The sequence below is a fragment of the Rhinoderma darwinii genome, chromosome 5, assembly GCF_050947455.1.
Source record: "Rhinoderma darwinii isolate aRhiDar2 chromosome 5, aRhiDar2.hap1, whole genome shotgun sequence".
Lineage (NCBI taxonomy): Eukaryota > Metazoa > Chordata > Amphibia > Anura > Rhinodermatidae > Rhinoderma > Rhinoderma darwinii.
Genome location: NC_134691.1, coordinates 271,957,798 through 271,982,815, shown reverse-complemented (window position 1 = coordinate 271,982,815; position 25,018 = coordinate 271,957,798). Strand labels below are relative to the sequence as shown.

General features: G+C 42.8%; 1 long non-coding RNA gene across 1 annotated transcript in view; it reads right to left on the bottom strand.

Annotated features, from left to right (window-relative positions):
* Nucleotides 1–25,018, bottom strand: part of LOC142652910 (uncharacterized) — an 854,242-nt gene that overhangs the window by 128,042 nt on the left and 701,182 nt on the right. The window lies entirely within an intron of this gene.

Genomic DNA, 25,018 nt, shown 5'->3' with positions numbered 1-25,018 from the left:
CGTTGATGGGTTCCTCGGACAAAAAGGTCTGACAGAAACCCATCTACGGAAACTGAACACTGATGTGAACGCACCCTAAGGCCTGATTTACACAATTGTAATATACTCGCGCGAGACGCGCGTGCTTTTCACGCGTGTCGTACGCACCTATATTAGTCTATGGGGGCATGCAGACAGCCCGTGAGTTTTGCGCAGCGTGAGTCCGCTGCGTAAAACTCACAACATGTTCTATATTTCGCCGTTTTTCAAGCATCACGCACCCTTTGAAGTCAATGGGTGCGTGAAAAGCACGCAGGTCGCACGGAAGTACTTCCATGCGAACTGCGTGATTCGCGCAACAGCTGTCAAACTCTGAATGTAAACAGAAAAGCACCACGTGCTTTTCGGTTTACAAACATCCAAACGGAGTGTCATAATGACGGCGGCTGCGCGAAAATTACGCAGCCGCGCATCATACACTGATAACACACGCATGTGTTAAGTGCCTTTTGCGCACGCAAAACGCCGCGTTTTTTGCGTGCACAAAACGCACACGCTCGTGTAAATCAGGCCTAAGCCACATCACATGAAAGTTAGTTAGTTAGTTAGTTAGTTAGTTAGTTAGTTAGTTAGTTAGTTAGTTAGTACGTACAGTTGAAAAAAGACATATGTCCATCAAGTTCAACCAAGGGATGGGAAAAGGGAAGGTAAAAATTTCTACACATAGGAGCAAATATTTTTTTGTTCTAGGAAATGATCTAAGCCTTTTTTAAAGCCATCTACTGTGACCCGCTCCTGCGGTGACTATTCCACAGATTCACAGTTCTCATAGTAAAGAAGGCTTGTCGCCTCTGCAGGTTGAACCTTTTTTTCTCCAGACGGAGGGAGTGCCCCCTTGTTTTTTGAGGGGGTTTTACATGGAACAGGATTTCACCATATTTTTTGTATGTGCCATTAATATATTTATATAAATTAATCATGTCCCCCTTAGTCGTCTTTTTTCAAGGCTAAATAGGTTTAATTCTTTTAATCTTTCCTCATAACTTAGATTCTCCATGCGCCTTATTAGCTTCGTTGCTCCTCTTTGTATTTTTTCCAACTCCAGGGCACCCTTTCTATGAACTGGAGCCCAGAATTGAACTGCATATTCTAGATGAGGCCTCACTATGGCCTTGTAAAGTGGTAATATTACATCCCTATCCCGTTAGTCCATGCCTCTTTTAATACACGATAATATCTTGCTGGCCTTTGAAGCAGCTGATTGACATTGCATGCTGTTATTTAGTTTATGATTTACAATTACACCCAGATCCTTCTCAACAAGTGACTCCCCCAGTGTAGCTCCCCTAGGACATATGATGCATGCAGGTTGTTGTACCCAGGTGCATAACTTTACATTTATCTACATTAAACTTAATTTGCCAAGTTGACGCCCAAACACTCAGTTTGTTTAAATCCGCTTGCAATTCACGCACATCTTCCATAGACTGAACTATATTACATAGCTTGGTGTCATCTGCAAAAATAGAAATAGTGCTATTAATCCCATCCTCTATATCATTAATAAATAAGTTGAATAATAGTGGTCCCAGCACTGAACCCTGGGGTACACCACTTATAACCGGGGACCATTCAGAGTAGGAATCATTGACCACAACTCTCTGAATACGGTCCTTGAGCCACTTCTCAATCCAATCACAAACTATACTTTCTAAACCTATAGTCCTTAATTTACGCATTAGACGTCTATGGGGGACAGTGTCAAATGCCTTTGCAAAGTCCAAAAACACTATATCCACGGTTCTGATCACAGATTGTGATGTTGTCGCTTTTACTGGTAATTGAAGTCACTATATTCAGTATTTAGATGACATCAGTCCTTCTTTTTTTGGAGCTATCCTGCTTTTTGGGTATATTAGCCAATACACTATGCATCTTTAACCTACATTACACATTTCTTACTCATGAAATGACTCATCTTCAAAATGGTTCTTTGTAAACTGAATACCAGTAAATGTGACAAGTCATCTACATAGGATCATGTTATACAAGAAATCTTGTTTTATATTGAAAAGTATAAATAATCCTCCACTTATGCTGGTGCACATGGCTTTTTGTGGTATGGTTGGTTATTACTAAATATGAATAGATATACTGTATGATCAATCTGTCAAGATTTATATTGTAGTTTACTATTCAAAATCTCAATAATCTAGCTGGAAAATTATTTAGAATAAACTTGTACTTTTATCAGGCATTTCCAAGAGATGCAAAGATTTAACCATATAGATAGCCTTTAGAAGATATTTACCGGTCATATTACAGCCTCACTGCTGCCCTTCTGTAACACCACATCTCGAATATGCCATTCAGTTTTGGGCTCCACATTGTATAAAGAATATAGGAGAACTGGATAGGGTTCAAAGGCAGAAAACCAGATTATTAGATAAGATTGGAGGTCTCTCTTACCACGGGAGGCTCGAAAAATTGGGCTTGGAAAAAAAAACGCCTTAAAAGCGATCTTCCTAACATGTATAAGTATATGTGTGGTCAATACAAGGAACTGGCACATCATTTATTTATTTCAAGAACTGTAAAAAGGACCAGAGGACATTCTTTATATATGTAGGAAAGTCGATTCAGACGTCAATATAGGAAAGGGTTCTTTGCAGTTAGAGTATTAAAACTATGGAATCCCCTACACCAAGAGGTAGTAATGGCAGATACAATAACAGCATTAAAAAAGGGCCTGGATGCTTATCTAATGACAAATGCATTGAGGGTTCTAAATAATTTAGCAATGAGCAATGTATGATTGATCTGAGAAAGGTTGAATTTGGTGAAGGTGTCTTTTTTTAAAACCTAAGTAACTATATACAGTATAATATTTTGGATAAAAGCAAAAGCAGAGTTTTTTTTTCAGGCAGAAAATTCTGCCTCAAAATTCCGTTTGGAATATTGAGGCAGATTTTGATCTGCCTGCACGCCGTTTGACGCAAAAAAACGCAGCGAAATACGCTTTCTCTGCCTCTCATTGATGTCAATGGGAGTTCAGAGACGTAAACGCCCGAAGATAGGGCATGTTGCTTGTTTTTCCCCACAAGCGTTTTTTTCCGCTCACAAGAAAAAACGCCTCCTTTCGGATGTTTTTTGGCACGTTTTCCGACGCGGTTTCCACGTCAAAAAACGTGTAAGAAAACTCAGTGTGAACAGGGCCTTAAAAGGACACTCCAGGTAAAGCTGAATGTTTGTTATGCCTGGTGCAGGGCCTAGATGATCAGCGCATGACTAATCTCTTTGGTGTCCCACAGACTCTGCACTTAGCATACCAGGAACATGATTTTCTATAACAATGTGGGTACCAGGTGTTCAAGTTAGCACCAAATGTCAGTGAACCCACACCCATTATATTCCTGGACATGTGCAAAGTTGAAAAGCATTGAATGCTAGGGATATCCAATATGAAGTATAAATCTTAAAAGCAGATTTAAAAAAATGAGCATTCGGGGGAAGTGTTTGTGGACTGCGCGTCTAATGATTTTATTCTACCAAGATTTGACAAAATTAAGTAGGTGCAAAAACAGGCCAATTTCCAGGAAGGAAGCAGTTTAGCTGCCAGCTTTGACAGAGGTGCAGAGGGATTAAATATACCATTAGCACAGCTGAGATGAAGAAATGGTGAGAAGCAGATAGGAATGTGCATATATTTCAGATCATTTTTGTTGTTATTAATTCTTACAGTTTTATGAGGACAAATCCCGCTGCATGTGAAAGGTATGAGCACATTTTTCTAACTGATGATATGTCATAAAAGCAGGGGCATTGCTTGGGTCTTAAAAGACCAGGGGCGCAAGCCCCAAGACATATGTTTGCCCCTCCCCCCCAAAAAAAAATAAAAAAATATCTATCTATCTATCTAATCATCTATCTGTCTCAGAGAAAGCATATCTATAAGACTACGACCCCCATAGCTACACCACTGGAAAGAATTAGATACATTGCCTCAGCAGACACTATCACACATGATACGATTAGATACAGCGGCTCAGCAGACAGAATTACATGATAGGCTTAGATACATCAGCATAGCAGACAGTATCACACATGATAGGCTTAGATATGTTGTTCAGCATACAGAATCACACGTGATAGACTTAGATGCAGGACCCCAGCCACCAGTATCAGACATGATGGGCTTGGATACATGGCCTCAGCAGACACTATCACACATGATAGGTTTAGATACATCGGCTTAGCAGGCAGTATCACACATGATAGACTTAGATTCATAAATCAGCAGACAGTATCACACGTGATAGATACAGGGCCCCAGCTGTCAGTATCAAACATGATAGGCTTAGATACATGGTCCCAGCAGTCAGTATCCTTGTCTAGTAGCCCTAATAAAAGACACCTGTAGAGACTGCCACAAACAGTGCCCCCTGTAGATAGTGCCACACACAGTGCGCCCTTTAGATAGTGCCACACAACCCCCAGTGGATAGTGACACATCCCCTGTAGATAGTGTCACACGCGCTCGTAGATAGTGCCACAGTGCCCCCTGTAGATAGAGCCAAACAGCCCCCTGTAGGTAGTGCCACACCCCCTTGTAGATAGTGCCACACCTCCTTGTAGATAGTGCCACAGTGATTCCTGTAGATAGTGACACACAAGCCCCTTTGGAAATGTCAGAAGATAGCATTGATGGGGAAATGGTTGCTAGAATCAAGGGTCTGCAGAGCTCTCCCAAAATCCATAACACTTTGGTTTATAGTGAGCTATGCGGTCGTGCTCTCCGCAGGCTTCATTAGAGCTCTGAAGAGGCTGCACGCCCCGTGCCCATACCCCTGTCTCTAAAGTCATTCTCTTTCTGTGCTGTTACTACTGTACGGTACTCTACAAAGCCCTCTCCACCTCACTTCTAGGTCATTAAACCAGAATTACATGTCCTGAGGGATAATACATACACTTCAATACTTATTAAAGCTTTGCAAAATGGTTAGATTATATAAATATTTCTGTTTTATTACTGTAATGATGGCTGAAATGTAAAGGACTGAAATTTCATTGAGAGTTATCAGTGTAGCATGTGCTTTAAATGGTTAATGTCATTTGGGCTGGAAATTTATTTTAGCAGTTCGTCACATGATAGGATAGAAAGTCTATTTCAAGGTGCAATAGCACCCCCTCCTACAAGTTTGCATCTACGTGAATAATAGAGAAGGATTGCTTGGGGGAAGTGAAGTCGGAAGATTCCTGCATCAGTAACACCTCGATAGATCTCTGCTATAAATATATGTACATACTTATAGCTGACAGTTACTAGTGCTATCTACTTGTCTGTCTTAGATCTTCATTGAGCTGATACAATGTGAAATATGAATTGTGAGGTTTGTATGTCCTCAGATCAGAGCTGTCGTATCAGAAAGCCTGGTGAACATTTCTCATGTTCAGCATTTACTTCTTTTGCATCCTGATGAGAATCCATATGAAAGGTCAATTCTAACATTGATCACAAACACTAATACATATAAAAAATACATTGAATGTTAAAAGTTTCACCATTGTACAAACCCTATATAATAATAATAATAATCATCTTAATTACCAGTCTAAAGAAGGTACCTGCCTTTAATATTATGTAGGGTATTTAAATGGTCTCTGAGCCTCACTGACCACCAACCCCAACCTGCAATAACATGAAAATGGAAAATCTCAAATATGCTGCCAATTCATGTCTAGCTGTCCAGGGTTATTATAGTTGAGTTAAATAAACTACCTGATTTTCCATTTTGCTTTTTTAGATATAGCTTTGGCATTTACTTATTGAAATTGAACTACCAACTGCTAGGTATGAATATGATGGCTAGCCTTAAGCTGACTATACACATTAGATTTACCTGCTGACTTCGATAGGATTGGCCAAAGATCTAATGTGTATGGGGGTACCCTGAAAGGGAGTAGCACATCCTCAAGACATCACTACACCGGTGTCCTAACCGTCTCTCAACAGTTTAACAGTCTCTTAAAGTGACAGGTAACTATTTACATTAAAGCATACTTAACATTTTAGGTGACTTTTCAGAATAGGCTGTCATATATGTGTTTCTGGCTATTATATGACTTGTATCCTGCAATTTTTAACAGTTTTGCCTTCTGCAGGCTCTCTCACCAATTCTCAGATTACTCTGAGCTAGTGTATGGAGCCTAGCTGCTATCATGTCTGCCATACATTGCACGCATAGAGAAGAGAACATCCTGCTCCCCCATCCCTGTGTATCATAGCCTCAGAAGAAGTATCCGCATGAAGGACATCATACAGCAGTAAAGAGCAGTGTAGTTGTGGATCCATAACTCGGGTGAGATATAACACTTAGGACGGCATGGTGGCTCAGTGGTTACTGTTGTCTTGCATCTCTATGGCCCTAGGTTTAAATCTGAATAAGGACAACATCTGCATGAAGTTTGTACATATAGGGAGTTTAGATTGTGACCCTTAATGGGGACAGTGAGTGAGAACAACCTCTGTATAGCGCTATATAAGTTACAGAAATAAATACATAACACTTACTAGGAAGCTACAGCAGCATCTCTGCCTCTCCCACTCTGCTCCCCCCTCTCCCCTTCATAGAGTTCTATGAGCAACTGCAACCTGATCCTTCAGTAAGCTGATAGTCAGTCTTTTCTTGAAGAATAAGCAATAAATTCAGAGTAAGTAAACAGAAAAGGGGGGGAAGGGTCTGATAAGTGGAGAAAGAGGCATTTTCTCTAGTAAGATATATTAAAAAGTTTCTTATTTTCGCTTGTACTATTGATTTATACAAAGTTTGTTAAGGAATTAGTGACCATTTAAAGGATACTTAGACAGTCCATGGGCTGTAGTGGGGAGTGGCACATAGTTTCCTCTCCTTACAAATGGGCCCAAACTCCAAATACAAAACTAACACATGCAACGGCCGCGGACTGCAGACCCCTCTCATCCTGCCAACGTCTCCCTCCCCGGAGATGCCAGAGCATGGTGTCTACCCGCCCTGCGGTGACCACTAGGGTGTACGCGCAAGCTTGTTCCCGGCCTTAAAGTGCCAGCGCATTCACATGTACAGAATTAACTAATTATCCCCAGATCACTCTGGACTATAAAAAGGGCCCTGCCCTTTCACTCCTTGCCTGAGTTTGTATTCCTATGTTAGTCTTGCAAATGGTCCCCTAGTCGTATCCTGTTCCCAGTGTTCCCGGGCCCTGCTACCTGTATCCTGTGCTGTATTTGTTCCTGTGCCCTCTCTAGTGTTGGAGTCGTGTTATGCCGTCTGCTATGCTTGCTGTCTTATACCACGTCTGGTGTCATCTGCCATGCCTGGTACCTTCTGCCACGTTTTTCATCACCTGTCGTTAAAGTACCAACCGTGTCTAAGCCTCTGCTACTGTCTGTACTATTGCAGGTACCCTTGTGCTTGGACTTTATATAGACTTGGTACACTGTTGTTTGGTCAGCGGCTAATCCGCTATGGCGGTGCGGCCTAGTGGGTCCACATACCCACAGATCGCGACAACACATTTTTCTACCACCAAACGCTGTAAAACATAAAGCACAATAAAAAATTAAAGTATGGGGAAGAAATGCTCATACATTGTAGGACATTTTGAAGGAACAGTACATAGTTAAGCCAACATTCAACATTGAAATGAAACATTAATAACTGTAAATCAAGTGAGATAAATATGAATGAAAAATTAGATAGTTCACTTTTGTACAAAACTAAAATAAAATACTCAAATAGCATATCCAGAAATTTTCAGGGAAGAAATATGGGGGGGGGGGGCAAGAGTCATATATCACTATCTATACCAGCTCTAGTGCTTCAAAAAACTGTCAATGCCATCCTATTATTACATAAGTAAATAGATTTCCTTGTTTAAAAAGTCACAGCTGCCTTTACTGTTAGCTCAATAGAATACTGCTTTATGTCATACAGTGGTACTGAACCCTAACCCACACATTCATTTGTTAGATAGTGAAACATGACAAGGTCAGCCACCTGTATTATAGCTGGCGAATTCCGCCCCTGCTGACATTATGTGGCAAGGTGGCGTCAAGAAGCACTCCTGAGAGCAATTACACAAAATACAACTACCATATCCTTCAAGCAATAGCTCACCCACACATTCTGCAAGTCAGCTGTCAGTTACCACTCATGTCACTTAAGAGAACAGTTGTCCTATACAGCAAGATATCTGAAAATAAGAATGCCCGGGACAAAATAGGATCTTTACATTAATAGTAAGAATAATATAATAATTATCAGAATTATTAATAAAAATATATTCCTATTGTATTTAATTAGTTTTTATGTAATAAACTGTATGATTAGTCAATGCTATTTCTTCTCAGAGCGATTTCCAGAAATGTAAACAAAAGCTATTCAACTTATGTGGCTTTTTGTTTTGTTTTTTTAAGAAATCAAGTCTTCAAAGGGTTATTCAACTTGTTAAATTTTTTTGGGAACAGCTGCAAATGTCCTAAAAGAAAAAAAGAATCAGTAGCGACCTAATTTTTCTCACCACGATACAGTACTGACTCTCCGGCGGTCCCCCCCCCCCCCCCAGTGTTTGTTTACATGTGGCCAGGGTGGGATTGAAGTTTTTAACAACAGAATCTATAATTTGCCACCAAAGATATGTGCCTGATAAAGTGGGGGGGGGAGGGGGGGGGCTTGCGGTGTCGCACCACGAGAAATTATTACGACTCTAATAATCAAATAAAACAATTACAATATTACAAATACAGTATATATTAATGTGGACTCTAAATAAATATTTCTGTATGTATTAGTAGTATCCTAGAAACCTTACAAGCTTATGTGGCTCCCTGTCCAGAATGTTTAACTGTAGTGTCACACTATGTAGAGTATACAGGGGGTGCATAAGTAGGTATACAGGAGGGGATTTTTCAAACAGTCTAATTAGAATTTTGTGAGACAATTTTGAATGAAGAAACACAAGGAGATGACATTATTAGAAAAATAACTTGGTCCGATGAAAACAACTTCAAACTTTTCGCTGCTGTTAATAGACACAACTGTGTTTGTTACTCAACAGAAAACCTCCTTGCAACAATTGAAGAACAGTTGAATCAACCTGGGGTTACAATTTGGGGCGGCCCCTTTCACGTAAAGGGGTACAGTGAAGGAAATAAGTATTTGATCCCTTGCTGATTTTGTAAGTTTGCCCACTGTCAAAGTCATGAACAGTCTAGAATTTTTAGGCTAGGTTAATTTTACCAGTGAGAGATAGATTATATAAAAAAAAACAGAAAAAAAAAAACAGAAAATCACATAGTCAAAATTATATATATTTATTTGCATTGTGCACAGAGAAATAAGTATTTGATCCCCTACCAACCATTAAGAGTTCAGCCTCCTCCAGACCAGTTACACGCTCCAAATCAACTTGGTGTCTGCATTAAAGACAGCTGTCTTAAATGGTCACCTGTATAAAAGACTCCTGTCCACAGACTCAATTAATCAGTCTGACTCTAACCTCTACAACATGGGCAAGACCAAAGAGCTTTCTAAGGATGTCAGGGACAAGATCATAGACCTGCACAAGGCTGGAATGGGCTACAAAACCATAAGTAAGACGCTGGGTGAGAAGGAGACAACTGTTGGTGCAATAGTAAGAAAATGGAAAACATACAAAATGACTGTCAATCGACTTCAATCTGGGGCTCCATGCAAAATCTCACCTCGTGGGGTATCCTTGATCCTGAGAAAGGTGAGAGCTCAGCCGAAAACTACATGGGGGGGGGGGACTTGCTAATGATCTCAAGGCAGCTGGGACCACAGTCACCAAGAAAACCATTGGTAACACATTACGCCGTAATGGATTAAAATCCTGCAGTGCCCGCAAGGTCCCCCTGCTCAAGAAGGCACATGTACAGGCCCGTCTGAAGTTTGCAAATGAACGTCCGGATGATTCTGAGAGTGTTTGGGAGAAGGTGCTGTGGTCAGATGAGACTAAAATGGAACTCTTTGGCATTAACTCAACTCGCCGTGTTTGGAGGAAGAGAAATGCTGCCTATGAACCAAAGAACACTGTCCCCACTGTCAAGCATGGAGGTGGAAACATTATGTTTTGGGGGTGTTTCTCTGCTAAGGGCACAGGACTACTTCTCCGCATCAATGGGAGAATGGATGGAGCCATGTACCGTCAAATCCTGAGTGACAACCTCCTTCCCTCCACCAGGACATTAAAAATGGCTCGTGGCTGGGTATTCCAGCACGACAATGACCCGAAACATACAGCCAAGGCAACAAAGGAGTGGCTCAAAAAGAAGCACATTAAGGTCATGGAGTGGCCTAGCCAGTCTCCAGACCTTAATCCCATCGAAAACTTATGGAGGGAGCTGAAGATCCGAGTTGCCAAGTGACAGCCTCGAAATCTTAATGATTTACAGATGATCTGCAAAGAGGAGTGGGCCAAAATTCCATCTAACATGTGTGCAAACCTCATCATCAACTACGAAAAACGTCTGACTGCTGTGCTTGCCAACAAGGTTTTTGCCACCAAGTATTAAGTCTTTTTTGCCAAAGGGATCAAATACTTATTTCTCTGTGCACAATGCAAATAAATATATATAATTTTCACAATGTGATTTTCTGTTTTTTTTAAAAATATAATCTATCTCTCACTGGTAAAATTAACCTAGCCTAAAAATTCTAGACTGTTCATGTCTTTGACAGTGGGCAAACTTACAAAATCAGCAAGGGATCAAATACTTATTTCCTTCACTGTACATGATTGACTAAGTTTTATCTGATTGGAGTTTTTGCCATGGTCTACAGAAGAGATTATTTATGGTGTACACAACAACTAAAGCTCACCCGGGGTGTAAAGATTCTGTCATAATACATTGAGGATTCCATTCGTTATTTATTTTTATTAAATAGGAAGGGTGCATACACAACACACTATTTACCATGATATTAATAATTGTAAAGTTGTGCAACTTCTGATCAATAGACCAATAGAAATTTGGAAGAAGTGACTGAAAAACAAGGGCATATATTGAGCAGAGAGGGACACATAGAAAAATTAAAATAGCAGTGTCCTGGCCTGACCATTTAGTATCATGATATTAGTGAAAAGCACATTTTTACCTTGATTTAATGAAATTGTATGATGAAAAAAACCTTTTATGATATTGGTGATATAAATTTGCACAGATATAGTAGTCAGGGGCGTAGCTAAAGGCTCATGGGCCCTGGTGCAATAATTCAGCTTGGGCCCCCCTACCCTCCCCTACCGCTGCCCGCGCCTATACCCAGCCATCTTGCCCAACAGCCCCCATGGATGCCCACACAGTATAATGCCCCCGTAGCCGCCCCCACACAGTATAATGCTCCCTGTAGCTGACCCCATACAGTATAATACCCTCATAGTTGCCCCCATACAGTATAATGCGCCTCACAGCTGCCCCATAGAGTATAATGCCCCCCATAGCTGCCCACAGTACAATGCCACCATATCAGCCTCCCATACAGTATAATGCCCCCATAGCTGTCCCCCACAGTGTAATGCCCCCATAGCTGCCACGATATAAGCCCCCTATACAGTATAATGCCCCCATATGTGCATAATAGAAAAATAATAAAAATGCTCACCTATCCCCGTTCCCACGACAGATGGAGGAGATCCTTTTCCTCCTTTGCTCTGCACTATGAGTGACTCGGCACAGACTGGCGTGATGACGTCACTAAATCACAACTGTCTGTGCCGAGCCGCTAATGGCTCACGGCACAGTGAATGCTGGAGCAAGGAGCCATCAGCTCCATATTCCAGCATTAAATTCAACTGTATCTGCGTCCTGAGGACACAAATACAGTTGGAACCGGGACCTCGGTGAGTGGCTCGCAACCCCCGGAGGTCTTCAGATGGGGTCGAGACCCAGAGTTTGTAATGTATATTATCATGCAGTTTGTGTTTGTGGGGGAGTGAGGAGAGGGGGGCAGGTAATTTAAAGCCCCCCCCTCTTTCCTCTCTCCACCGCAAACACAGAAAGTACAATACAACACACATACATTACGGGCCCCCTCTGCAGCTCACCTGAAGTCTTCCATGCTCTTCCGCACCGGCTCCTCCACACTGGCTGGAACGCCCCTCACGTGATGTCACGGTCACATGGTACACTGAGTATACCATGTGACCGTGATGTCTAAAGGAGCCCTGCCGGTAACCAGGAAGTGCCTGCTTCACGGCGCTTAAAGAATTAGTATTAGCATGCTCTGTGGCAACGGGGGTCCTGTGGGTCCCCCAGTCCTAGGGGCCCGGTCGCAAGTGCGACCGCAGTGACCAATATAGCTAAACCACTGATAGTTGTAACATTTCTACATGTGCAGCGCAGTCAGGGTTTTACATGATGTAAAATATCAGTCAAATGTTCCATGAAATATAGATACACTATGCTGAGGAATTGGAATCATATCCTACTGATCTCCCTAAGAGAGAGCTGCACAAGCTAAAAGAAAAATGTTGTCTTGTCAAGGATGTTCTCTCTAGAGGCAGAACTGAGTCATCTGAGGATCACTTTCAGGAAAAGGGATGTCACTTGTCAGATCTCATTCTGCCTGGAAACCAAGAGAATGATTAAAACATGTAACATATCTCATTATAGTGTTAATAGGAGGGACATGTCTTTAGTACAGTGAATAGCTACATCCCTATGGTCATGCTCAAGGTTATTCATTTGAGCATGATATATTTCTTTTCATACTCAAAATCCAAAATTAAATTAAAACTATAATGTTACATTCTGTCTGTAATAGTACAGTGTCTGCGGCATAATTGTTTGCATAGGATTTCTGCTTTAGCTGCAGCCCTGGGTGTTATGAGCAATGTATGTAATTTACATTGTGCCAATGTTCCAGATCTACAGAATAAATCACTACAGATAGAGGTATTCCAATGTCACTTACCAACTTATGTAAGCAATTGTCTTAGGGTAAGGCCACACAGAGCGGCACTGACCTGGCCGTCATGCGACCAAAAGTCGCGACGGCACCATGTTCAGCGTGGCTGTCAAATTGCCTAGTAATGGCCGCGTGTTGTTGCAGGTAAAACGGCACTTTACCTGCAAAATCGTGCAGCCATAAAGGATGTATTCATTAGTGGCCGCACGATTTTGCAGGTAAAGGGATGTTTTACCCGCAACAACGTGCAGCCATTAACAGGCGATTTGACAGCCGCGCCAAATATGGTGCTGGCGCATCAGTTGACCAGATGGCGGCTCAGTCAGTGCCGTTCCGTGTGGCCTTACCCTAAGGGCGGATTCACACGAACGTGAACTGCGTCCATGCAGGCCACGTGGTTTTCATGCAGCTCGCATGGACCAATAGCACTATATGGGGCAGTACAGACAGTCCATGCTTTTTGCGCAGCGTTTGCCCGCTGTGTAAAAAGCGCGACATGTTCAATATCTCAGCGTTTTTCGCGCATCACGCACCCATTGAAGTCAATGGGTGCGTGAAAACCACGCATGCTGCACGGAAGCACTTCCGTGCGAACTGGCTGTTTCGTGCAACAGCTGTCAAAAGGATGAATGTAAACAGAAAAGCATAACGTGCTTTTCTGTTTACAAACATCCAATTGGCGTGTCATAATTATGGCGGCTGCGCGAAAACCATGCAGCCGCGCAGCATATGCTGCTGCCACACGGAGCTGTCAAGTGGCTTTTGCGCACGTTCGTCTGAATCAGGCCTTAAGGCTGAGTTCACACGTTGCGGATTTGTCGCAGATTTTGTTGCAGTTTTGACGCAGATCTCACCATTTTGCATTGCATAGTGTAAAATCTGCGCTGAAAATCGGCGTGAAATCCGCGACGTGTGAACTCAGCCTTAGGGTATGTTCACACGGCCTATTTACAGACGTAATTCGGGCGTTTTTGCCCCGAATTACGTCTGAAAATAGCGCCTCAATAGCGCTGACAAACATCTGCCCATTGAAAGCAATGGGCAGACGTTTGTCTGTTCACACGAGGCGTATATTTACGCGCCGCTGTCAAATGACGGCGCGTAAATAGACGCCCGCGTAGAAGAAGTGACCTGTCACTTCTTTGGCCGTAATTGGAGCCGCTATTCATTGACTCGAATGAATAGCAGCGCTAATTACGGCCGTAATTGACGCGGCGTTCAAGCGCCTGCACATGCCGGTACGGCTGAAATTACGGGGATGTTTTCAGGCTGAAACATCCCCGTAATTTCAGCCGTAACGGACGCCCTCGTGTGAACATACCCTCAGGCTTTCTTCACACTTGAATATTTTTCCAAAAAAAATGAAACATTAGGCTTTGATGCAGTTTTTGGTGCAGTTTTTTGATCGAAACAAAGAAGTGGACACAAAAGAAAGGAGATGCATCAGTCTTTTCTCTATACGTTTCCTTTATTTTGGATCCACTTCTGGCTTTGGCTCAAAAAATTTAGCCAAAAACTTCCACAATAACTCCATTAAAACTGTGTGTGTGATCCTGGCCTAAAAGAGTCCTTCGGGGAGAGAAAATTGATGCCCTATCCTAAGGATAGGCCATCAGTATCTGCTCAGTGGGGGTTCGACTCTCACGCCCATCGATCAGTGGTTTTGAAGGGGCAGCAGTGCTCATGTTAGGGTATGTTCACACGGCAACGCCGAATACGTCTGAAATTACAGAGCTGTTTTCAGGTGAAAACAGCTCCTGAATTTCAGACGTTTTTACAAGTGCACGCATTTTTCGCTGCGTTTTTTACGGACGTAATTGGAGCTGTTCTTCATTGGAGTCAATGAAAAAACGCCTCCAATTACGTCCCAAGAAGTGTCCTGCACTTCTTTGACGCGGCCGTAATTTTACGCGCCGTATTTTGACAGCGCGGGTAAAATAACAGCTCGTCTGTACAGAACATCGTAAGACCCATTGCAAGCAATGGGCAGATGTTTGCCGACGTATTGGAGCCGTCTTTTCAGGCGTAATTCGATGCGTAAAACGCCTCCATTACATCTGAAAAGAGGTTGTGTGCACATACCCTTAGAGCTGCTTCTGCTTCATCAGTCATGCTGCTGAATACTGTAAGGGTATGTTCACATGGCTTATTTACGGACGTAATTCGGGCGTTTTCCGCCACGATTTACGTCCAAAAATGCGGCTCGATAGCGTCGGCAAACATCTGCCCATTCATTTGAATGGGTCTTATGATGTTCTGTTCCGACGGTCATTTTTTTTACGCCCCGCTGTCAAAAGGCGGGGCGTAAATAGACGCCCGCATCAAAGAAGTGCCTGTCACTTCTTCAGACGTTAAATGGAGCCGTTTTCTATTGACTCCATGGAAATACAGCTCCATTTACGTCCGTAATTTACGCAGCGAAAAAGCGCCTCAACATGCCATTACGGCTGAAATTACGGAGCTGTTTTCTCCTGAAAACAGCCCCGTAATTTCAGCCGTAACGGACGCTGCTGTGTGAACATACCTTAAAACATTCACAGTATTTCACAGTATTGAGCAGTAAAATGAATGGAAGGGGAATGAAACCATGTGCTTTACCCGTAAAAGCTACACAGTTGAAAACCAAATCGCAAAACTACGGCGATTCGTGGCAAAACGCATGTGTATTTAACGATACGTTTTTAGACAGAAATTCAGAAGCACATGAAAATTGCTACAAAACTGCAAAAAAAAACACCATCAAAACGCCCTGTGGAATTCCAGCCAAAGAGTATGTTCACGCAGCTTATTTTCCTGTGTATTTCAGAGTGTAAATCAGCCGCATTACATTTTGAAATACACCTCGAAAATGCCTGCAAACAGCTTTCTATTGATTTTAATGGTAAAAAAAAGCTGTGTTCATAGGAGGAGTAAGGGTATGTTCACACGCTTACTGAAAAAGGACTGAAAATACGGAGCTGTTTTCAAGGGAAAACAGCTCCTGATTTTCAGATGTTTTTTAATTAAACTCACGTTTTTCGCTGCGTTTTTTACGGTCATTTTTGGAGCTGTTTTTCTATAGTCAATAAAAAACGGCTCCAAAAATGGCTCAAGCAGTGACATGCACTTCATTTTACAGGGCGCCTTTTTACGTGCCGCGTAAAAAAACGCCCCGTTGGAACAGAACACCGTCTTTCCCATTGAAATCAATGGGCAGATGTTTGGAGGCGTTCTGCCTCAGATGTTTCAAACGTTTTTCAGCCGTTTACGGCCTAAAAAACGGCCGAAAATAAGCCGTGTGACCATACCCTAATTGTGCGCTGCTGTTTCAGAAAACACAGTGTAAAAATGAAGTGACATGTCACTTCTTAAGGCCGGGATCACACCCACCGTTTTGATACAGTTTTTGTGGCAGTTTTTGTGTGTGTGACCCTGGCCAAAGGTGTTTTTGAAGCAGATTTTTTAACATTTTCAATCGAAAATGGCAAAGACATTTTGAAAAAACACTCTTAGCAAACCTGCTTCAGAAACGCCTGGTTTTCAGAGGCTGTTTTCTCTTAAAATCAGACTAATATTTTTCAGCCTGAACATATGCCGTGTGAACGCGGCCTTAGGACACGTTGACAACATGCTAAAATCTTATGTATTTCAATCACAAGAGAACTAGGTTTGCTGAATTAAGTTGTAAAATGTCCACAATATTATTTTCTAGGTTGTTGCTGGCATAATGTATATCGTAATAAATCTATTTTGCCTACAGAATTTCAAATCATTCGATATTAGATATCACCTGGCTACCATGACATGAATTGCACGGCCAAGGATCTCTGTGAACCCTGGCTAACAAAAGTCAATGTGATCGCTTTGCAACCCACAAGTAGCCGCGACCGCGACTCCACAGGCACAAAAAATTCAAACCTGCTGGACTTCTTGCGTCTGTTGGGTCGTGGTTGCGGCAACTTGCGGGTCACAAAGCTACCACATTGACTTTCAGGCAGGGCGAGATCTTTGTCCTCGCGTCCTGTGTCGTGGCCCAAGTCGCTGTGTAGCCCTAGCCTAAAACGGATTACTAAACATAACTTTAGTTAAAGAATCATCGTTCTATAGATGCCCTAATTGTATACATGACTTTACGTTTTTTCTATATCTAGATTATTGGACCACATGTCAACCAAACATGGTAAGATGGCATCATAAGTCCTTTTGTTATATTAAATCTGATTCTGAAACCCTTTGCATAGTCATCAAAATGTTCTGGAGGGGTTTAGTACCTATTGATTTACTACAAAAGCTGAAAGTGTGCGATTCCTAATTATAGAAGTTAGTCAGCTGCTGAGGTTGTTAATTAAACACAGCTAAGTAAGGAAAATTAGGAAAATGCCTGGCACCGACAAGAAATCTCTAATTGAAACTAATGGTGAAATCACTGGAAATCATCCCCAGACAATAGCGGTGTTGTCTATGCAGGTTTAAAATGAGCGTGCCCTTCTATCCAGTTGCCATGGACACCTACGTAGATATGTTATTGGACTAGCAGTGGAAGTCCGAAAGCACGAGAAACATGTCAGCGCTGTAAATTCCTTGCAGCCATTCATTGTTGAAAGAACGCAAACTAAAAATATCAAGAGTAAAGCCTAACTGCCCTATGTTGCTGGATGTACAATAAGAGTTGACAGCTGTTTGTGGAGACCAAAAATGTTTCATTAGTGACTGTCAGTAAATTGTTACTACTCATTAGTGACCCCAGATCCTCAGTATGTTGGATGTCAGACCACGAACATGTTGGCATCTTAAGGGTTAGAGGGAAAATCGAACGCAGTAGGAAACGGTGGAGCAGCCTACGGGAATTACAAGAATGAAAGACACAAAGAGATATTGATAAAAATAACTGCATTCAATATACAAATGTCTCTTTGATCTGGAAATACAGGTGTATTAGGCGCATGATACTACATTACAGTGCGGTGAAAAGTTATTTGCTGATTTCTTCTATTTTTTGCATTTCTGGGAACAAACGACAAAGAAAAACTGAGTTAAGATAAAATACAACTTTTAAATGATCATTTTACTGAAGTAAAAAAAGATTTCTAATGCCAACTGGCCCTTTGTGAAAAAGTAATTGCCCCCTAAACATAATATTTGATTGTGCCTCAACTGAAGCCATATTGGGGTCTACAAGTTGGGTTGTAGGGTATCACTTTAAGACGTAAAGAGGGACAGTGGGACTAGGGTTAAAAGTAGGGATATTCTATCTATCTATCTATCTATCTATCTATCTATCTATCTATCTATCTATCTATGCCTCTGTGTGTTTATATGTGCCTGTGGGTATAGTTATCAGAGTGTGTCATCTGTGTTGTTACATAGGACTGCAGATGTCATCTGCTACATTATATGTACCCAGAGAATTATCACCGTGTGTTATCTGTGGTGTTACACAGGACTGCAGGAGACATCTACTACATTATCTGTACTCAGAGAGTGATCAATGTGTGCTATCTGTAGTGTTACCTAGGACTGCAGGTAACATCTACTACATTATCTGTATATCAAAATGTGCACTAAGAACCTCCCTATTGTAAGTAGATTTAGCAGTAATGCATATTTATTTATATTTAGTGGTTTAGGTTACATTGATGTTCGCAGTGTGCGGTCACCATTTCTTTTTCTGCTGTATATTTGCAGTCACAGGTGTTCTTGCACCTGCATACACATTTTATATCATTTTGTTGGAATGTGCTGTTTAAACTTTTGTTGTGTTTATGTGATGGATATATGTGGGGTTAGTGACTGCCTCCATTTTCTGTTCTTGCACTCCTCCCATTCTGCCCTGGGTGATTTTAATTAGTTTAATGCTGGATCCTACCATCCCCAGGTATATATGTAGGCTTAGTCCCAGTTCTGGGTGTTTGTGCAGAGTAGGTCCCCCACCTTATAGAGGTCGCCTTGTTGTTGCAGGTGGGAAAACACTTTTTGATCAAAATGTGCACTAAGAACCTCCCTATTGTAAGTAGATTTAGCAATAATGCATATTTATTTATATTTAGTGCTTTAGGTTGCATTGGTGTTCGCAGTGTGCTGTCGCCATTTTTTGTCTGCTACATTATCTGTACTCCGAGTCAGAGTTATCACTGTGTTATCTGTGGTGTTACATAGGACTGCACGTAACATCTACTACATTATCTGTACAGTGTATATATGTGCCTGTGTGGGTATATATGGGTCTGTATGTGAATGTGTGTGTGTGTGTGTGTGTGTGTGTGTGTGTGTGTGTGTGTGTATATATATATATATATATATATATATATATGGACCTATATATGTCCGTATGTTTATATATTCACCTCTATGTTTGTATATATTCCAGTATGTGTGCATAAATATCTGCCTTTAAGTATGTGCAGTATATATGATTCAGTAGGTACATGTCTATATATGTTTTTCATTTTTGGTTTGTGGTGGGCAGCAATAGAGAGCCCTGCACAGGGCACAATCCAACCTAAGGCCGGCCCTGCCCATAACCTCTAATGCCCGGAACCCAGATCGCTCTCAGTTAGCCCCTTTTTATCTAACATTTTTAATTGATGTTATATCCTTTTTGACATAGCTTTACATCCATCAACAACAATATGTGGCACGGGACAATAAAAACTGCAGGAAAAGATGCACATGCCTTCTCTGCCTGACTTGATTCATCTCTGCCAGCTGGCTGGACTAAAGAGCTGAATTAATATCATTTACTTTGTCTGTTCCCGTGCTTCATGACTCAGCAAGGCTGATATCTCCCTTGGCAAGACAAAGATCAGACACTGTATCTCTTAGTATGGAACTGCCAGCAGAACTGAGCTTAGATATTACTTACAGAGAAAATTGGACAATCTTTCTCAAAAATAATGATTAATATGTTTACAAAGTCATGTCTATTTAAGTTCAGATTAATAGTAGTGCATCCTTCAAAGTTCCCCCTCTCCTTTAAAATTCAAATTTTTATACAGCAGCAACTTTTAAATATTTCCTGCACGTTCTCTTGCTGCATAACGCCAGTCTAAAATTCATTAACATCAATAACTTGTTCTAACATTCACAGTCTAAAAATCATACGATTTTGACCATAATAAAAAAAACGTATCACTAATATAAAGGATTAATAAATTCTCCTGATATTCTGCATATATGTACAACTCAAGCTCATTTGCATGTGGTACACAATATGGCATTTATTATTTGGAGAATTTGTCTGCTTTAGGCCAGGATCACACACGCAGTCTTGATGCAGTTTTTAGTGCAGTTTTTGGCTCAGAGTTTTGAACCAATAACAGGAGTGGACACAAAAGAAGAGACTATGCATTAGGCCTCATTTACACGAGCGTGTGCGTTTTGCGCGCGCAAAAAACGCAGCGTGTTGCGCGCGTTGGCATTGCGTTTTGCCTGCGTATACGCAGCGTTGTTGCGTTTTAAACGCGCGCACGACTAGCGTTTGCAACGCGCGTCAAAAACGCAGCGGAGATTCATGGCAAGCCAGCCTACAAATAGGCCAGCTGGCCCAACCCCTGCTTGCTGGGAGAAGCAGGTTTAGCACCTTAATCTCCGCCTCTGCCGAGCTCGTCGATGTGTGGAATGTGGCTTTGGCATTATGTCGCGCAGGTGGCGTGTCTTTGGGACGACAATGCAATTGTCCATGCAGAATGTGACACGTGTTATAGAATTGTGTGTCGGTCTGCATAACTTCTGCTGCATTAATGATGCTACCTTTGATGCAGCAAATATCCTTACAGATGCAGGCAGCAGCCTCAGTGTCCCGGTTATTCCTCTCGGCCGATCTCTCTCATCCTGCCTTCGCATGAGGGATACTTTGGCGGCATATTTTGAATGTCGATCTGGAGCCGCACCGTGGGTGCGTGATGACCTTTGAAGGGTTCTCTGTTGTTTGTCGGCTTCCCTACACACGTCACATGTGGGCTGGGGTTTTTCTTTTTTTCGTGGTTGTTGTTGGGTTAGGGACTTGCAAAACAAGAGGAGTCTTGACGCGGGCTGCGACCTTACATCTGTCGGGGTTTGAGCAGGACTTTAGAAAGTTGGCAACCTTCTTTCTGGAGATAGAATGTTGTGTGGGCTAAAGTTTGGAAAGGCCAATTGCTAGTGTACATAGTTTGCCTCGGGGCCCATGACAGCACCTAAACGTCCGCACCTCTTGCAAACCATATCAAACCCCGAGTGATTAACTAAAACCTCATATCACGTGTGTATGCATTGTACCCAAATCCCAGAGGTGTGCGAGGGTATAGGCCAAGGAAATGTGGCCCAAACATTGTGTGGAGGGGTATCAATGAAAAACAACACGAAATATAACCATTCAACATTCAAGTTTTTAATACAGGGTTTTGCAAAAGCCCAAAAATGTTTCATCAAACAAAAAACACCAACATGGTGTATAATATAGATCCAACAAAAAAAGAGGACGGCGAGTTGGCATCCCTGCACCAAAAAAGACTGTGGCGTCACAAATTCTGGCCTCCAACACACTTAAAGGTGTTGGTACTGGTGGCCCGGGGACGAATAGGCCTGCATTTCAGCACCACTATGCTGGACCTGGAGCTGTGTAGGTTGTTCCTCGGCAGCATAGTGGTGCTGATGTTGCCCGGGGTATGTTGGGCCAGGGAAGTGGGGAGCCATAGGGCGCATATACGGATGCGGGCATTGCATCTGGGGGCCTGGGTGGAATGGGCCCGGCACCTGGGGCGTGGTGGCCGACATGGCTGAACTGCGCCACTGTTCAATGGCCGTGAAGCACACGTTCGGATTGTGGGGCGGTCTGGAAGCGTCGATCAACGTCACGATCGACGCTTGCAGACGGCCCATACGGTCCATGGGGACCAGCCGGAGGAGGGGAACGATGCTTCGGCCAAAGGCGTCGTTCCCGTCCTCCTCAGCGGCTCGCCTTAGATACTCCAGGACCCGGGCATCTACTTGCCCCGCTGCGGAGGCCTGTTGAGCACGGGCCCGGCGAGTGCGGGCACGCACGGGGCGCTCCTCTGCCGGAGAGGCGACGGCCCGTGCAGACTGGCCAGGGGCGGGCTCCATGGGTGTTGGCTCTGGGCTAGGGGGCAGGACAGGGGCAGCAGGAGGTTCCGGCCGAGACTCGCCCATGTCTGTCTCTTCTGCGGTATCCTCCAAATTGTCTGTGGTTCTAGAATGAGGAAATTACGTTAGAACAGTATATATAACAATGCCTACAACAACACGATGGCAAACAGGACATGGGCGAACACACATTAGACACATGCAATGGCAGAAACTCTTACGTGCGCATCTCCATGATGTCCTTCAAGAACATCAGCTGTTGGGTATACATATAGGGTCGCTTGCGAGATGCGCCATCCCCGCTGCGTCCCCTTTCACCCATTTCACGCCGGAATTGGTCACGGCAGCTCCGCCACCGTGTTTTGATCTCTTGGACTGTTGGAGTTAAAAAACAGATATCATGCCATCAGAACTATGACCTCTCACTTAAATGAAGGGCCCTGCACTGCCAATTACCTGGTACACGGTGATGCGCCTGCTCCACAAAAGTTTCTCGTGAAAATGCGCAGAAGACACATACAGGGCCCCAGTTCTTCAAAAGGGATGACATGCTTTGCCAGAAAATGCCTGGTACTCACCCAACCGACTGCGGTCACGGGTTCGGCCACTCTCCCACTCCTGGCCGAACAGCTCCTTTGCCACCTCCTCCCAGGCGTCCTCCTTGGCCGTCCGGTTGTGGTACGCCTCCGAGCGAGTGTCCCAAATTTCTGGATGTCCCTGGACCAGGACGAGGAGGCGCTCCACGTCCATCCCACGCGGCATGGCAGCAGATGTTCACAGTGGAAGATACCTTCACAGTCTCCAGTCACTAGCCCTGCCCACTCGCAGTGGAAACTCAAGCACTTCCTGGTTTTTGTTTGCTTTGTCCAGCTTTATAGACTGTTATTCATGGACATAACAAGTGATGCGTGATTTTCGCGCATGCAACGCAGGAGCGTCCGTGTGTCATGCGTTGTTTTCACGCACCCATTGACTTCAATGGGTGCGTGATGCGCGAAAAACGCACGATTATAGAACATGTCGTGAGTTTTACGCAACGCACGCGCACTGCGCAAAAATCACGCATCGTCTAAACTGCCCCATAGAGTAATATAGGTGCGTACGACACGCGTGAAAAGCACGCGCGTCGCACGCGCGTATATTACGCTTGTGTAAATGAGGCCTTAGTCTTTTTCTTTATACCTTTTCTACTATTTGGATTTATTTTTGGCTTTGACTAAAAAAAAGACAAAAACTGCATCAAAACTTTGTGTGATCCTCGTCTTAGGGTTTTCCTTGGCAAAAGTATGATGCAACCACCACATAAAAAAAGAAACTGATCAGTGTTCAAAGAAACCCCAGTGCACTAACCATTGTAACACGTTCTCCATTAAGCCTTATGCACACGACCGTATTATGGCTCAGTGTACTATAGGGCACCCACAGAGGTACATGGGGCTTACTCTAACTCCATGGCCCTCCAATTTCATATGAAGGCATACAGAGGTTTCTTCCGTACATATCCAAAAGAAAAAAATCGTGGCATGCTCCATTCCATTCAATATTATTGAGGTATTCTCTCCTAGAAATATTACTTCTGGGGGGGGATATATTTCCAACATACAGCACACCCAACAGATCATTATACGGCAGCCATTATATATGTATTATTAATGCAGATATTCCTGAAATGGTTAGGGGTACCCTCTACCAAACTAATAGCTATTTCATGTGGATGCCATGTCTTCCAAGGTTTTGGTGTTCTATGTGATGGCATGAATCTACAGGTGGCTAGAGTTCAGAATGACCCATCATAATTTTACTTAGTGGTACATAAATTCCTACTGAGCATTCTTATATGATTTCATTGTCACTATTTGGTTCTTCATGGGAAGGTCATTTTTTTTTTAAATAAAAACATATGACATTCTTTATTACTTGTGGAAAATTGTTCTGTCCGTTTGGCTACAAGGATGATTGGCTGGAGGAATGTTCAAGAATTAAATCCTATGAAGAAGATCCTGATCCTTAGCGAGCCTGGCAGAAGTTTCATGGATGTAGTCTGTGGGAATGAGATGGGCACTGTTATATGCAGCTTTCGTGATCTTTGCGTTGGCCTCAATACTGGTTTTAATTCCACTAACCATTTTATCTAGTTCACATAATTTCCAAATCTGTGCAACTCTTCTTATGATAAAATGAAAACTATAAAACGATGCCGTTTCCCTATCTCACATATGAAGTAGTAGCATACATATTTTGCCACCTTTCCGTACAACCCACCATAGCTAAAGTTAGGAATTGCACCACTTGTCTTGTACTTTAGCAGGTACTAGAATCATTTACAAGGCTGTTCCACCCTATGGAAGTAAATATGCTTCATTGAATAACATTATTAAAGTGTAGCTAAACGTTTGACAAACTTCCGACATGTCATAGTGAAGTGTCAGAAGTTTGGATTGGTGGGGGTCCGAGCCGAATGGACATGAAGCGCTGAGCGATCACACGAGCACTTCAGCTGCTTCGTTCCAGCGATTGGGGGGGGGGTCTCAGTGCTCGGAACCCCACCAATCCAAACTTCTGACATGTCACTATGACATGTCAGAAGTTTGTCAAATGTTTAGCTACACTTTAAAGAGGCTCTGTCACCAGATTTTGCAACCCCTATCTGCTATTGCAGCAGATAGGCGCTGCAATGTAGATTACAGTAACGTTTTTATTTTTAAAAAACGAGCATTTTTGGCCAAGTTATGACCATTTTTGTAATTATGCAAATGAGGCTTGCAAAAGTCCAAGTGGGTGTGTTTAAAAGTAAAAGTCCAAGTGGGCGTGTATTATGTGCGTACATCGGGGCGTTTTTAATACTTTTACTAGCTGGGCGCTCTGATGAGAAGTATCATCCACTTCTCTTCAGAACGCCCAGCTTCTGCCTGATCACTGCTGTGACGTCACTCACAGGTCCTGCATCGTGTCAGACGAGCGAGGACACATCGGCACCTGAGGCTACAGTTGATTCTGCAGCAGCATCAGCGTTT